Below are 14262 nucleotides of genomic sequence, written 5' to 3' on the forward strand. Positions count from 1 at the left end.
AGGAACACATGCCTATCCACCCCCACCCCGAATCCCGTCCTCTTTGGCTCTGTGGCTGACATGCTTGCGGTGTGGCCTTGGACCAGAAGCTTCTACCTTGTGCCCATTTCTTCACTGACAAAGAGGATATGAGGCTATTTGCCTGTACTCTGGGCATGTGTGTGCATCCCCCACCAGCTGGTGTTTGGGAAGACCACTTTCAGATGTTAAGGAAAAGTAAATGAAGTCAATGAGCTTTGCAACTCACCCCTGCACAGCGAACTTGCTCCCTGCCTTTCTGGAGATCCGTGTGTAAACACAGGACTGTGTAATTAACCTGATGTCAACACCAGCTGTACAAAGGCATCAGAGAGGGACCAGGTGGCCCAGGAGAGAGATATCCGGGCAGACCTTGGGAGAGAAGGAGCCCTTTCCTCTGGCTTCTCATTCCAATTCCTTCAAGGGAGGAATATCCTACCAAAAGTGGGCAGGCGGCTTCCAGGAGCCGGTGAGTTTCATTTACAGAGAAGAGAACAAAAGGTGGCCCCTGGGGGAGCCTTTATTTTCCAAGAAGCCTTGGCCAGCCAGTGGCTGCGGGCACTTGTCCAGATACTTCAGGTGCAAGATGCCATTGCCTGAATTACCACCATGGGATTCTTTGATATGGTGATGACCATTGTGCTGAGTGGGGCCTGGAAGATGCCCTAGGTTTGGTCCTATGGCTGCTGACAGAGTTGGGGGAGGGGTGGAAGTGAATTAAGTGAATGGTTAAATTTGTATCCCCCATTTTGTCTGGTGTTTTTCTTCACTTGGGTTAAGAATATTATGATGAGATGATTTATAATGAGGAAAGCAACGTTAAAAGGGAAGGCATGAGAGAAAGTCACGTTGTCATTATAGTAACAAAAACCGCAAAGGTGAACTCAGTATGAAGTTAAGACAGAGAGCTTCAAAGAATGTCAGAACAAGCTTTGGCTTTGCTAAGAGATTCTCTGAGACTTTTCCACAATTTATTTATTTATTTATTTTTAAAGATTTTATTTATTTATTTGACAGAGAGAGATCACAAGTAGACGGAGAGGCAGGCAGAGAGAGAGAGAGAGAGAGAGGGAAGCAGGCACCCTGCTGAGCAGAGAGCCCGATGCGGGACTCGATCCCAGGACCCTGAGATCATGACCTGAGCCGAAGGCAGCGGCTTAATCCATTGAGCCACCCAGGCGCCCAACTTTTCCACAATTTAAAGGAAAACTTTTTTAGCCGACTTGTTATTCCTCCTCACCTCAGACTGAACGAAAAGCTTATCCCAAAGAAGTAAACAGTCCTAGCAAATGAGGAAATGATTTTGGTTTAAACTAATATAAAATAGGAGCTGGACTTCTTGATAATTTGTAACTTGTAGCCCACTGCCCACCCTTCCTTCCTTCCCTCCTCCCCCCTCCCCCCCCCCCCCCCCCCGCTCTTAGCCATGATTAACAGTTTTGAGTCCTTTAAGTAAACCATGACACCTTTCTGACCTTTCTGTCCTCTGAGGTGTTCCAAGTGCGTCACATGCCCAGTGTGACTGAAAAGTAACAAGACAGAGTTCCAGATCTGGCTCTGGAGATAAGTCTCATCACTTTGTAGTCACAGGGCATTGTTGGGGGGTGGGGAGAGGTTATCAACCTTCAGGGAGGGAGCTGGGCGGGCAGGCAAGTGACCTGGCAGGAATGCGAGTATGTGAGTATGTGACAGGCAGTGCTCTGGGTTAAGTTTGCAATAAGCCACACTCCCACTGTGGAAAAGCCATCCTTCTAGAAGGTTAGGGAGGCATGGGTGATGAGCCGTGGAATCAGGAGCTTTGCAGCCTTCTTCAGATGTCTGACTGCATGTGTGAAATTTCCTTGGAGGTTTCCTGGAGAATTCCTGAGTTGAGCAGTGTCAGAACAAGAGAACGAAACATGGCTTCCATACTTTTGATGGGGTTTGAAAAGGTGGGGCCAAGAAAAAATTCTTGAGACATCTTTGGTGGAAAAAGGTGCTATTATTAAACCACAGGGACAAGACCCATGGGCAGAAAGAGCTGCACTGGGCTCATGAGGAGTAACTGGGTTATATAAGATTTTCTATCCTATGGAGGGGAAGGTGATGTTAGGGCTCCAGGAAATTAGTCTCTAGGTTTCTGGAGATTGCTTTTTTCTTGTAAATCATTAAGACAGTTGCAAACTGATGGAGACTCCTGTCCTACAAGACTGTGATCTCTATCAGTTAACCATTTGTTTTTCCCTTTCCTTTGTTCTTGGGCAGCTAGGAGTGCCTGAGAAATGTCACACAGATCCCACAATGTTCAGGCTGGTGGGGGGTGGGGAGGAGGTTGCTGAATGTCAGCTTGTGCTTTGCCCTCAGCTGGCCTTCTGCTCCCTCACCGTTTTGAGTGTCTGTGTCTTCTTTTCATGGGCCCCAGAGTTACCGCGACCTCAGTGGGGCCTCAGGGCTCCGGCAACCCCCTTCCCTGTGGCCCAAGCCCCAGGGAACCATCTTTGGCCCTGGATTCAGAGAAGCGCTGGATGGTGCTGAATTCTGATTTCTACCCTGAAGTAAGCAGAGCTGAGCTCTGAGCTCCGCTGCTGGTTTGTTTCTTCCTTCCTATTCATATTTTGTTTGGGCTTGGAGTCTGGTTTATTCTGCTGATCTGCTTCCCATTCAATGATTAACTTATGAATAAAGAAACATTAGGAGCTGTGAGTTCTCACTGGGGGCGTCAGTACATCACACCGAGGATTCAAGAACGATGAGCCTTAGAAACCAACGACAAGGACCACACGTCCCCTGGCAGATGTGAGGACTGCCACAGGTTGTTGGGAAGAGAGAAGTCCCGAATGTCCTTCATACTCTCAAATAGCAGACCTTTCAGCCAGCACACTAGGCCCAGGACTCCAGCCTCCTCGGTGTTTTTGTTCTTTACCCTGATGAAGAGCTGCTCTGACACAGTTTTCTGCATAAAACATACAGTCTGTGTAGCGGGATGGGCTGGACCTGAAGCCACTCTATGGGTTTCATAGTTTAGAAACATATTTGTCTTAGTTGGAGTTAACTCTACAATACCACTGACAGCATTCAATGTGGTCCAGGACACAGGCCTCTCTGTGGACATGCCTGTGGGCCTAGCGGCCTGAGTTGTGATGATGAATTTTGTATGGTCAGAACTGTAATGGGTTTTTCTGGTGTCTGTTATCTAGCGTATGTTTTCTAGCCTATGTTAACATACGTTATCCCCCTTCTCCCATTCATTCTGAGAGCACTGGCTCTCAGAAGGTTTAAAATACCAAGCACAGGTTACCTTGGGAATCATTACATTTCTTACCACTTAAAAAACAGAACAGAATTACAAGAAGGCAGGTCAACATGCTGATCCTTGTAAAGGCAAGGTAATAGGTACAAGAAGAGTTATTACATTAGTTTATGTACTTTAAAAAAATTTTATTTATTTATTTGTCAGGGAGATAGAGAAAGAAAGAGAACGAGCACACAAAGGGAGAGTGGCAGGCAGAAGGAGAAGCAGGATCCCTGCTTAGCAGGGAGCCTGATGAAGGACTCGATCCCAGGACCCTAGACCATGCATGACCTGAGCCGAAGGCAGATGCTTAACCAACTGAGCCACCCAGGCATCCCTATTTTATGCACTTTTATATATGTTTGAAGGCATTTCTTTCTTTCTTCCTTTCTTTTTAAAGATTTTTTATTATTTTTTTAAAGTAATTGCCACATCCAATATGGGGCTCGAACCCATAACCCTGAGGTCAAGAGTTGCATGCTCTACAGACTGAGCCAGCCAGGTGCTCCTGTGTGAAAGCATTTAAGTAAATTTTTTCAAAAGGATTCTGAACACCCATTTGAAATGACCAAAGACATCTGACATGTGCAAATTCTTACTCAACACTCATGAGAACTATCATTAACTGAGCATGTAGCCTTGTATCAGAGAACCTTATGCCAGGCCTCTATGTTCATGATTTCCATGTGCATGACAACCCAGCAAAAGCCGGACAATTAATCCGATTTACAGGCTTGACTCAAGGAGGCTCAAGCCACTTGTTGAGTAACAGAACCAAAAAATCAAACACAGATCTCCTTCCCTAAGAAGCACAATTTCTACAATTCCATGGGACCTTCAACTCTGTGTGGGTGTAGAGTGCAGTGATCCCCAAGCTCAGCTAGTCACAAAAATGACCCAGAACACCAACTTTTAGATTCTTCCCCCAGGTCAGGAATAAGGCTGGGGAAGGTCATGTTTTATGCACACGCCCCTACCCCAGCGATTCTCATGAGGAGGAGAATTTAGGACGTTTTACCCTTCCCCTAAAAGGAAACTGGTTCCTATAAAGTGTCCCTCTCTTTAGAGGTTATCTTTTAAAATGTATGGTTTCATGTCAGTATAAAGCATTGTAACACATTCCTAATTTTTTCCCCTTTGAATTCATTTATTACACAGCCTTGTTTGTTCTCTGTTGGGAGAGAGTGTCCTTAGAGCGGGGACATCTGGGGCAGGGGAGTCGCTGAGAGGTGGTGGTAAAAGGTTGCAAACAAGGAGGTTGGGGAAATTCAGTGTTCTTTCCTTCACAATTCCATCGAGCACCAGCCAACACCACATCCCTATGGGTGTCTGTTTGCTCTTCATGCACTGTAAAACCTAAACATACAAAGAAATAGCTTTGAAAGAGAATACTGTGCCCAGTTACAGCAGAGGGTTTGAATCCAGTAACCAGTTGTATTTTTCAAAGGACAATTTTGATATTTGGATCTTCGTCCTTGATGTCTCTTCCTTGTCTTGTGTAAGAAGTGTTTCTAAATGGATGCAAGGCTCCGTTCTAGGCCGGGAAGAACAATGGGCATATTTGGATGGCCAAGGGTCAGAAACTGAAACATTTCACATCATAGGTCTGCCTTCCAGGAAACTGAAATCCCTGAGCTTGTTGGAGATACTGGCATACAAAGAGGCACAGATGATTCCAGCTTCATTTCAGGCCTTGGGGGATTGCATTTGGTCGTGAAAATCTGCAAGATGGAACACACACACATACCCTATCTGTGAAAACCACATAATCTCAGTGACTCCGGCAGTCTTTAAAGACATTTATCCTTCCCAATACCACATCCACCCCCACTAAGAAGGATCCAGAAGGGCCTCTTAATTTGCCCTGTGAGAGAAGAAAACACACAGTGGATTTTTCTCCCCCGTTTGTTTGCTTGTCAAGGTTTAGAAAACATTGAAGCCAATGGCTTCTTCTCTCAATTGGCTAAACCAAGGGCAGGGGACCAAATGAGAGCGGGAGCCTCAGTAATTCCTGCATCTGACCTCAAGTCCACAGCCGATGACCTTCTTCAAAGGAAGAATGCTTTGAATGTGTCCTGTGTAATCTCGAGACAGGGGATGAGGGCAGCTGAGTTCTGTGGGCACTCGGAGTGGGAGTGGATCTTGTGTCCTTCCAGCCAGGATGCCAAGTGGGCCAGAGAAATGTAGCTGGAGGAATGAGACCTGCCATGGAGTTGCTGGGGCCATTATTAGCAATCGCCCTGGAAAGAGACTGCATTGTCCAGCACTGTCCCAGACTTCCGCGTTCTGAGCCCTGACAGGGAACTCTGAAGACAGTTCCAACAGACAACCCCCTCAGAACCATTTCTAAAGTTACAGATTCTCAGACCCAGAAGGCACCCTAGAGCCACCTTATTGCGCTTGGCCGTGGGATAAGACAGACCTGGAAAGTAGCACTGTACTTATCCTTCTATGTCCTAAGAAGTCTCTGGTAGGCCACTTTTGAGAGAGGCATTTCTAAATGATGCTCCCTACTAACCTGTTTTATTTAATACGTGTCACCAAGTATACGACCTTTTCTTAATACGTGGCCATCACCCCAAAGATTCCATTTTCCCATCTGTGAAATGGGCCAAACAATAGCCCCGACCTTATGGAACTGCAGCATGTTCATATGCTCAGTTAAAATCAATGCCCCCTCATATGAGCGGTTCGGTGTGCAGCTGTGTGAGTTGAGTGCTTGGTCTGATCCGCAGAAACCTTCCCCCGTCCAGGAACACAGTCTGTATTTTGAAGGGTTGAATACGTCATAAATCAGCCATCCAGGGTCTAGATGAGCAGGCTGTTACTGTATTTATTACACTGCACTTGTACGAGATCATATTTCTCTTTAATAAAGCAATTTTAATCACGTGTCTGTAAGGTCTTGCTGGGCGGCTACTCTCTTCCCACCTGCTGGCAAAGAGACACACTAGAGGACACTGCAAGTGAAGTACCGGAATCGATGTTAACCAAAGCTGTGGCTCCTGGAAGCCCCGTCCAGATTCAGAGATATCAGAGGTTGCCCCAGCCACAAGAAATCTCTAACCTTGGCTGTGCGAAATAAATCTCCCGGAGGAATGTCTACATCTGGTTCTATAAGAAGGGTGATGGAAAACAACGATGTGTTTCTGGATTGGAAGTTTGGCCTTGTCAGTCTTCAGAAGGGGGTGAGCGTACTGTGATATAATTTTCTGTTTATGGAAGCAGACAGACAGGGATGTGTTTTGTACTGAACTGTGGTTGACTTTGCCAGCCCAACACCATTCCCCCTCTTTTGTTGTTGTTGTTGTTGTTGTTACAGACACCTAGTCTAGAGATAAGTACACGACTTAAGCCTGGCCAATCAGTTCCATATTCGAAAGAGATCACAGTGATTGGTTGAGAAATAAAAATTCTAGGCAAGGGAAGCCCCCTGGGATTTTTGTTGGTTCTGATAGGAAAGAGGCAGTCTTTTTCTCTTAAACTGGAAATGCAAGCCTGGAGCTACTGGTGACCATCTCGCTACCACAGGAGGAAGGCTGATCTGAGAATGAGACCAAACCCTGGGGACACCACTGAAGCGCCTCCATCCAGCAACATCAAGACCTTTCGGTTATCTGTGCTAGTAGACAAATTCTCTTTGATTTGCCTTTTCTTGAGACAATTTAAAGTAGATTCTGGTCACTTGCCACTGACAGATTTCCAGTCACGCATTCTGATAATACGTAGCCCATGGTTCTGTGTGACCATGTGGCGGCCAGCCTCCATGATGGCCCCAATAAACTTTGCCTCCTAGTATTTCCTGGTATTCACCGAGTAGAACTCCCTCCCACACCAAATTAGGGCTGGTCTGTGTGACTACAGAATACAGCAGAAGTACAAGTCTGTGTGGCTTCAAAACCTTGAATCTCTCATTCGGAGGCGAGCCAGCCACCATTTTGTGAGGACACTCAGGAAGCCCATGTGAAGTCCACGTTGAGAGTACTCAGGCCTCCCATGAATAGCCGACACCAATAAGCCAGGTGTGTGAGTGAACTACCTTGGAAGTGGGCCCCAGGCCCAGATACACCTTTGAATGATCACCCCCACCCCTCCAGGCCCCCACTGGTATCTGGACTGCAACCCCACGAGAGACCCTAAGCTAGAGACACCCTATCAATTTGGCCCCAAATTCCTAACCCACTGTGAGAAACTGCAAGGGATAATAAATAGCTATTGTTGTCTGAAGCCTGTAAGTTTTGGAGGAATTAGTAGTGAGTAGGCCTCACACTACTCCTCTCCCAGAGACAAAAACAAAATACTATAACGCATATGTTCCAGGCTCTTGTTCTTCAAATCCTACGCCGTTTTTGAGAGTTCCCAGAAGGGAAGTAATTGGCATAGTGGAACTCCTGCCACCAGGCGCTCTCACTGCCCCTTGAGTACCACCATCACCTCCCTGGGGACCAGTGTCTATGCCAGGCTGTCCCTGGGAACAAAGGCCTCCCTCAAATTCCTAATGCAGAACTCAGGCATCAGGGGCATGTATGAGCTCGGGGCTCACCATGTCCTCTATAGTCCTAGGACTGCTTCCTGTCCTCTCTCTGTGATGTCACTTCAACCTTTAACTTGCCCATGAAGTTTGGAATTTGTCATTTTGACCATACCAGGTGATAGCCTGGAAGTCTAGCTTGGCCATTTTCTCTGCCATCATTGGAACAAACAGCTTTTTCTCTGAAGCAGAGCAACCTAATAGAATTTTCTGCTACAAGGCTATATCTTCACTTCAACACAGAAGCCACAGAAGCCTAGGATTACTTAGCACTTGAAATGTGACTCGTGTGATATAAGAATTGAAGTTTTAATTATATTTAAAGCATCACAGATGACTAGTGACTTCTGTATTGGACAGCACAGCTTTGGAAGCAATGGTTGCCAAGCAAAAAACTTTTCATCTTGAGCCCAGAGGTTGCCCTGAGATAAAGGCAACTGTAGAGCAAGGCTTTAGCTCCAGTATCTTACCCAATTTGAGCGGAAGTTTGACTTTCAGTGCCTCCTCCCACCCTCCCCTCAGGACTCAGACAGGAGCCCAGGATTGACTAATTGCACCGTCTTCCTTCCAGACGTGCCCACACTCAACTGAATCCTGGCGACAGGTGTGGTCCTCTTTCCAATGGATACTCTGCTACAAGGAAATCTGGCATCTTAGGGTGGGAGAGGATCTGGAAGCTTCCATAGGCTTCTCACTGCTTATGATTCCATAGTCGTTCACTGAACAGTCTCAACTCAGCAGGGTCAAACATGAAACGGTTTTCATTTTTCTAATCACTACCTGCAAATTTTATTTGTTCCTAGCCAAACAAAACAAACCAGCAAATGAAAAATGAAAAGCTTCTCCCTTAGCACATCTTGGGCAGATTCCATTACTCTCTTGTCACTTGCAGTCCAGTTAAAAACCTCATTCATGCACTGAATTCAGAATTCTCTATCAGGCTCCTTCTCTTGCTGAGTTTTAAGACCCTCCAGGCTGCTGGGGTAGGAAGGGACAGGGAAGAAGGGACACACTGTTCCCTGATGTGGGCGAGCTAGCTTGGTGAGGCCTCTTCTGCTCCCTCCCAGTTCTTGCTGTTGGTTTCTTTTGCCAGGGGGCAGCCCTCTGGGAGAATCCTGGCAAGACAGCTCAAGACCAGCTATCTTTCGGGGTACGGCCCCCCAGCCCTGCCACCATCTCCCGCTCAGGTAGGCGAGGGGGAGATCTGCAAGTCCACAGCCTAAGCAGATGTCTACCTGGCGCGTGAGATGCGGCCCTCCTGGTGGCCCCTCCCCCACTTCTTTGCCTTGGGACAGGAATGGACGGTGAGGCACCGGGAGAGATCCACTTCTTCCTGTGATCCCCACCCGAGGTGGCTGGCCTAGATGACTCCTTCTGCTTCCTCTCTGCCCCCCATAAAAGGAGCAGGGAGGTGATGGTGATGGCTGTCGGTGATTGTGGACCTAAGATGTTGCCTCGTAGAAAGCCCGGGGAAGTGCGGGGCAGGGCAGGAAACAGATCTGGCTTTTGGTTTCTAATAACTCTCTTGAATGTGCGGCATTTAGCACCTCTTCTTTTCAGCTGGGACTCTAAATGCCAGTTCTAGGGTAACAGGAAAACTCTTATTCCACCGTCCCCTTCCCGGGTTTTGTCTGCTTTAGGTTGTCTCGAGCTGGAAGCGTGCAGCTGCGCGGGCCTGCTCCGGGTCCCGAGTGAGCTGCTGGCGGAAGGACTGTAGACCGCGCTGGCCCCAGTGGGTCCGGGCTGACGCTCAGAAGCTGGACAGAGAGCCCAGCACTGTGGGCAGTAGCTCCCTGGCTTTTCAGTCAACGTCCCCCCTGTTCCCGTGTCCTCGTGGTGAGCAGCGGCTGCTGTGCCCCCGCAAGGCCAGGCAGAGGGCTCCCAGCACACTGGCCCCGGCCGGAGCGCTACGCTCTTTGCTAGTTTCTGTGGACTCCCAGGTGGGCAGTGGGGGACGTTCCAGCCTTGAGTGATCTAATGCTTTGGGATCGGAATGCCACTTCTGGACACAGGGTGGGCTGAGGAACCAGGGGGGTTGAATTTCCCTAGTGAAGCACACCCTAAAGGGCGGAGGGTGGGGGCGGGGCCGGGAGCAGGTGGGGACCGTGGCCGTGGACAACAGGACGGAGCTGGTGAGTTCACGGGCGTTTGTGGGTGTGGGTGAACGTCGGTATCACACTCAGTCTGCCAGGGACCCGCACACGTTATCCAGCCGAACACTGATGGTTCAGGACTTGGTCCAACCTCATCTTGACTCCCTTTGACTTGAACCCCATCCTGTCCCAGATTAGGGAAGCCTGTCCCCACCCTGTCCAGGAGAAAACAACTCCTCTTCCGTTTTTTCCATCTCTTCCCCTCTCCATTCTCCCTTACCTTTTTAGAGTCCCAATAGTAGGAACAACTAACTCACTCCATACCTACCATTCTCAGGGAGGCTCATTGCATTGATTCCAAGGTGGTTTTCTGAGCCAGCCTATATTTTGAAGCATCTGGCACAGGTATCCTAGAGAACAGAAAAGGAAAAAACAAAATACAAATTAAATCTCCAGGACACGGCTCTGACAGAGACCCTGCTTGCTATGCACACATGAGTAAGAGAAAGGAAAAAACACCACTGCTCTTAAAGCGTCACCCTCAAGCTGACTGTTGGCAGTCTTTTCGCAGGCTGAATATGTCCCCGTTCTCAATACCATCTGTTCTCACACACCTGTGACCTTTAAATAGGCCAAGCGTTCCTGCGGTAATAGGTAACAGGAACGATTTCTATAAGCAACAGATCCCATCAGGGAAACGTGGTTTCTTTAGACTCCCTGGATTCTGGAGCTTATTTATAATGTAAACGGAAAACATTCCAAATGAATTCTTAGTAAAAGATATAAAACATGGCTGCCTTGTGTCTTTACTAGAAAGAGGATGTAGAGCTGAAAGCTGGGTCAGCCATTTTTTTTTTTTTTTTTTCCTCTCAATTGATTTTTTTTTCCTTGCTGTCTGGCTAACTTCAGGAAGACTTTCTTTTTTCCTAAAAAAATATTCTCTGGGTTCTTAAAGATGAGAAGGCTTCACTCACTGCCCTCAAGGTTACCTTTGAGTTAGAATTCTGGTGGCATTTTAGATGGTTCATTTTCTCACAACAGAGCCGTGAAACAGTAATGTCCCATTTTATGTATGAGCACACTGAGGCATGGGAATTTCAGAAAATTTCTCCAAGGTTAAATAGTCACCGAGTACCCTAAGATTTTTGGTCATCAAGCTCCCTCAAATATTTAAGCAGTTATCCCACTGTTGACTTTCCTACTAGCTGAGATATTTTCCTTTGGTTCTTGATGCCAACTCTTTGATCAATGTTACCATTTTAAGTTCTCTTGGAAAGGCTTAGATTAATAAGTACATTAACTGGAAGTATCTTGATTTTTTTTTATGGTGACTTAAGGAAATATTGAAGTAAAATGTGGTTAGAATTTTGTCTTGACTTTTTATGTTTTGTTTCAGCATTTATCCTGCTGGCAAATCATATTTCTAAATGCTTCTGTTTTCAACAGGAGACCTTAGTAGCCTGCTGGAGTAAACATTTTAAGTTACTTACCAGAGAGAATCCCCTTCTCAATGTTTGTCCATATGAATGGATTTTCTTTTATGTGGAGTTTTAATGTGTCTGATTAACCCTTTGTGTGTTCTTGAATTCTTTTCCTGTTTGGTTGTCTTTGTTTTCCATAAAGCCACCCAGATTTTCCCTCTTGTCTAAGAGGTGCATAGTGCACTGGCTCTCTCCTTGTTTATTTTTCGTATTTCTTTTCTTTTTCTTTAATCTGGAGTGTGTGCCCTACGAAAGGAACAGGGGATTTAGGAAACTGCATTTTTGGCTTTGGTCACAGCAGCACTAAACAACACCTCCAGAGATTAAATGTTTGTGCTCCCAGCTGCTCCAAATTCTCAAACATTCCGTCCAGTAGAGTGGGTGGGGGCTTCGTCATGCTTCCTACAGGAGTAGGAAGCTAAGTGGGTCCTGGTGCCTGTGGGGGGGGGGGCAGCCCTGGGCAGCCTTGGAGGCCATCTGCTCCTTCAGAAACTGGTAGGAATCTTTTCTTTCCAGAAGCTTCTTTGTGTGGCTACTGGGACATGGCATCTGAGGAATGTGGGTGACTCATCTACCTGCTGTCCTTTGACCCAAGCTGGGAGTGCTCGCCACCACCTGACTTCTCGGAGTCCACATTTCACTCTTTTAAATAAATGAGATACCTTAAAAATCACCAAACTGCCCTTCTCTTTTAGGCTGTGGAAGGTCCAGACTCCAGCCTGGAGCTGGATAGGGGGTGGTCTAAAATCATGTGGACCACCTGGAAGGCACAGAGTCTTTGACAAGGTAAATGCAAGCTAGCAGCACCCTCCCCTTGCATCTGGAGACAGGGAGAAGACACATTTCAGGACTGAGAATAATCTAGAACCCGTCAAGACCAGCGGTCCACAAAGCTGATCTCTGCACGGGGAGACACTGCTGTTGTCAAAGGACCATAGAAGGAAGTGCCAGAAGTAGGGAAGGGGACATGCAGAAAAATGTATTTCTAGTCTCCAGGCTTATGAACCACTGCGAGGGTAACCCTCTCCCAATCCCCTATCAGGGGAAGCCCGGAACAGATGTGTGACTTTTCCCACATTGATGACTATTTAGTGACAGAACTAGAATATACATTCCCCCAAATTATTACTCCATTATTTCTCCAAATACAGCACAGAAATAATGTACCACAACTGTGCTTGGGGTGGGCGGGGGAGGGAAAGCATTCTGCCACCATAATAATAAGAGCTAAAGTACCAAGCAAAAGCTCAAGGTAAAAAGGGAAGGGACAGTGGGGGAAGGGGAGGTCCAAGGCAGGTCACAGAGAGCCCTGTTCGTGTGCAAACCTGAAAGCATATAGAGGCCAGGAGTGGCAGGCACACAGATCAGACTAATCCGATCCAGATCTGGGAACTCAGTGCCCTGAACATGGAGGTTTATAGCTCCTGCTTCCTCCTCCCTCCCTTGCTAGTCCTGAAGCATGAGGTTAGAGAAATTCAATGGGAAGGTTTAGAGACCCAGACCCAGGAGATCATTACAACTCTTGTGCTCCAAGCACAGAAGTGAGGGGAGGAATGTACGATGCAGTTGTGTTTTGTGTTTAGGAAAGAAAAAAGAAAAAAAAAAAAAAAGCCTGAGTGGTCCTGAAGGAAAGAACATCTTAGGTCACATATTAGGAAAAACTTGCTAACACTCAGAGCCATTCCTCTGAGGATCTGGGAACTTCCTTCCCTGCCATGTTCTGATCATGACTTTTTTTTTTTTTTTTTCCCAAGCAGTGCAGCAACAAGACAGAAACTACCATTCGCGGGACAAATTCAGGTCAGTCTTTTGGGAGGTCTTGCTTCTGCGCTTTAAGAAGTGTGTTCAGCCACTATAGCAGGACAGCAGCATGACTGGCCTTTTCCCCAGTTTTAGTTAGCCCCAGCATCACGGCTAATCACAGGATCCTTTTTTAACCCTTCAGATGGTGCCAGGGAGAATTCCTCTGTGTACTCATGAGTGGAGGAACAGCATCTCTGGCATGGAGCGGTCTGGCAGGCTGGAATTTCTGGATGGCTTTTCCCACTATAGGGATTCAAGCAAACCATTGTCATTCTTCCCTCTCTAGCAGGAGAAAGAAAAACCCCAACCCTTAGAGATTTTGTTCTGGCTCAAGGACATGGGTTTTCTTTCCTGGAAACAGGGACTGGCTCAGTGAGACGCCCCCAGAGTTGTGCTTCGTGTTGCCAACGTGCCTGTTCTGGCAAGCTACAGAGGAAGGAGGCTGCTTCCTCCGTCCATCAAGAGAAGGGGTCTCGATGCCTCCCCAGAAGGACACAAAACCTTCGTTATTTAATAGTTCTTCAGCATCCGAGAAATTTTATACCAGGGAAAAGGCTTCGAAAACTTCATGTGGAGTATTTTAAGAATTATAAGTAGACATCAGATCACATTAAATAGTGCATGTCTAAGCCAAGTACAAGTTAAATTGCCTAACGGGCTACATAGGGCAACAGGGTAGTTGTGGATCTGCACTGTGTGAATCTGTAACTGAAAGCATGTGGACTGGGGGAGCCAATTTCCTGTGACCCCTGGCCCCAGGCTTCACAAGCACCCCAGCTCCAGGACACTCCGAAGGCTCCTCTATAAAGCCCTGCCTGTGACAGCAGTGCCTGAGGCAGAAGTCACGTTGACTCAGAGGAGAGGCCAGACCATGGTGTGGCACAGAACTCCGTGTCTTCCAGGGCCTGGCAACAATCATTTCGTCTCCGTGGTTTCTCCTAGGAGGCGTCATTGGTCACCAGACCACCTAGAGTAGCAGTTCTCGGAGGGTGGGCTGCAGAGCCTTGGGAAACCCAGCCCTATTGCAGGTGGCCCAGGAGTTAAAGCCATTTTCATGATAATATT

At 47.2% G+C, this 14262-nt stretch overlaps 1 long non-coding RNA gene across 2 annotated transcripts; it reads left to right on the plus strand.

Moving 5' to 3' along the window:
* The first annotated feature begins 365 nt into the window (after window positions 1-365).
* Window positions 366-13216, plus strand: LOC125080165 (uncharacterized). 2 transcript variants are annotated; one of them, XR_007121231.1, is made up of 3 exons: window positions 366-487; window positions 12090-12180; window positions 13149-13216. It is a non-coding gene; the product is annotated as an uncharacterized LOC125080165 (long non-coding RNA). The 2 variants fall into 2 exon arrangements; XR_007121269.1 differs by having other exon boundaries at window positions 13152-13195.
* Window positions 13217-14262: the final 1046 nt, after the last annotated feature.

The sequence above is a fragment of the Lutra lutra genome, chromosome 1 (genome assembly GCF_902655055.1).
Source record: "Lutra lutra chromosome 1, mLutLut1.2, whole genome shotgun sequence".
NCBI lineage: Eukaryota > Metazoa > Chordata > Mammalia > Carnivora > Mustelidae > Lutra > Lutra lutra.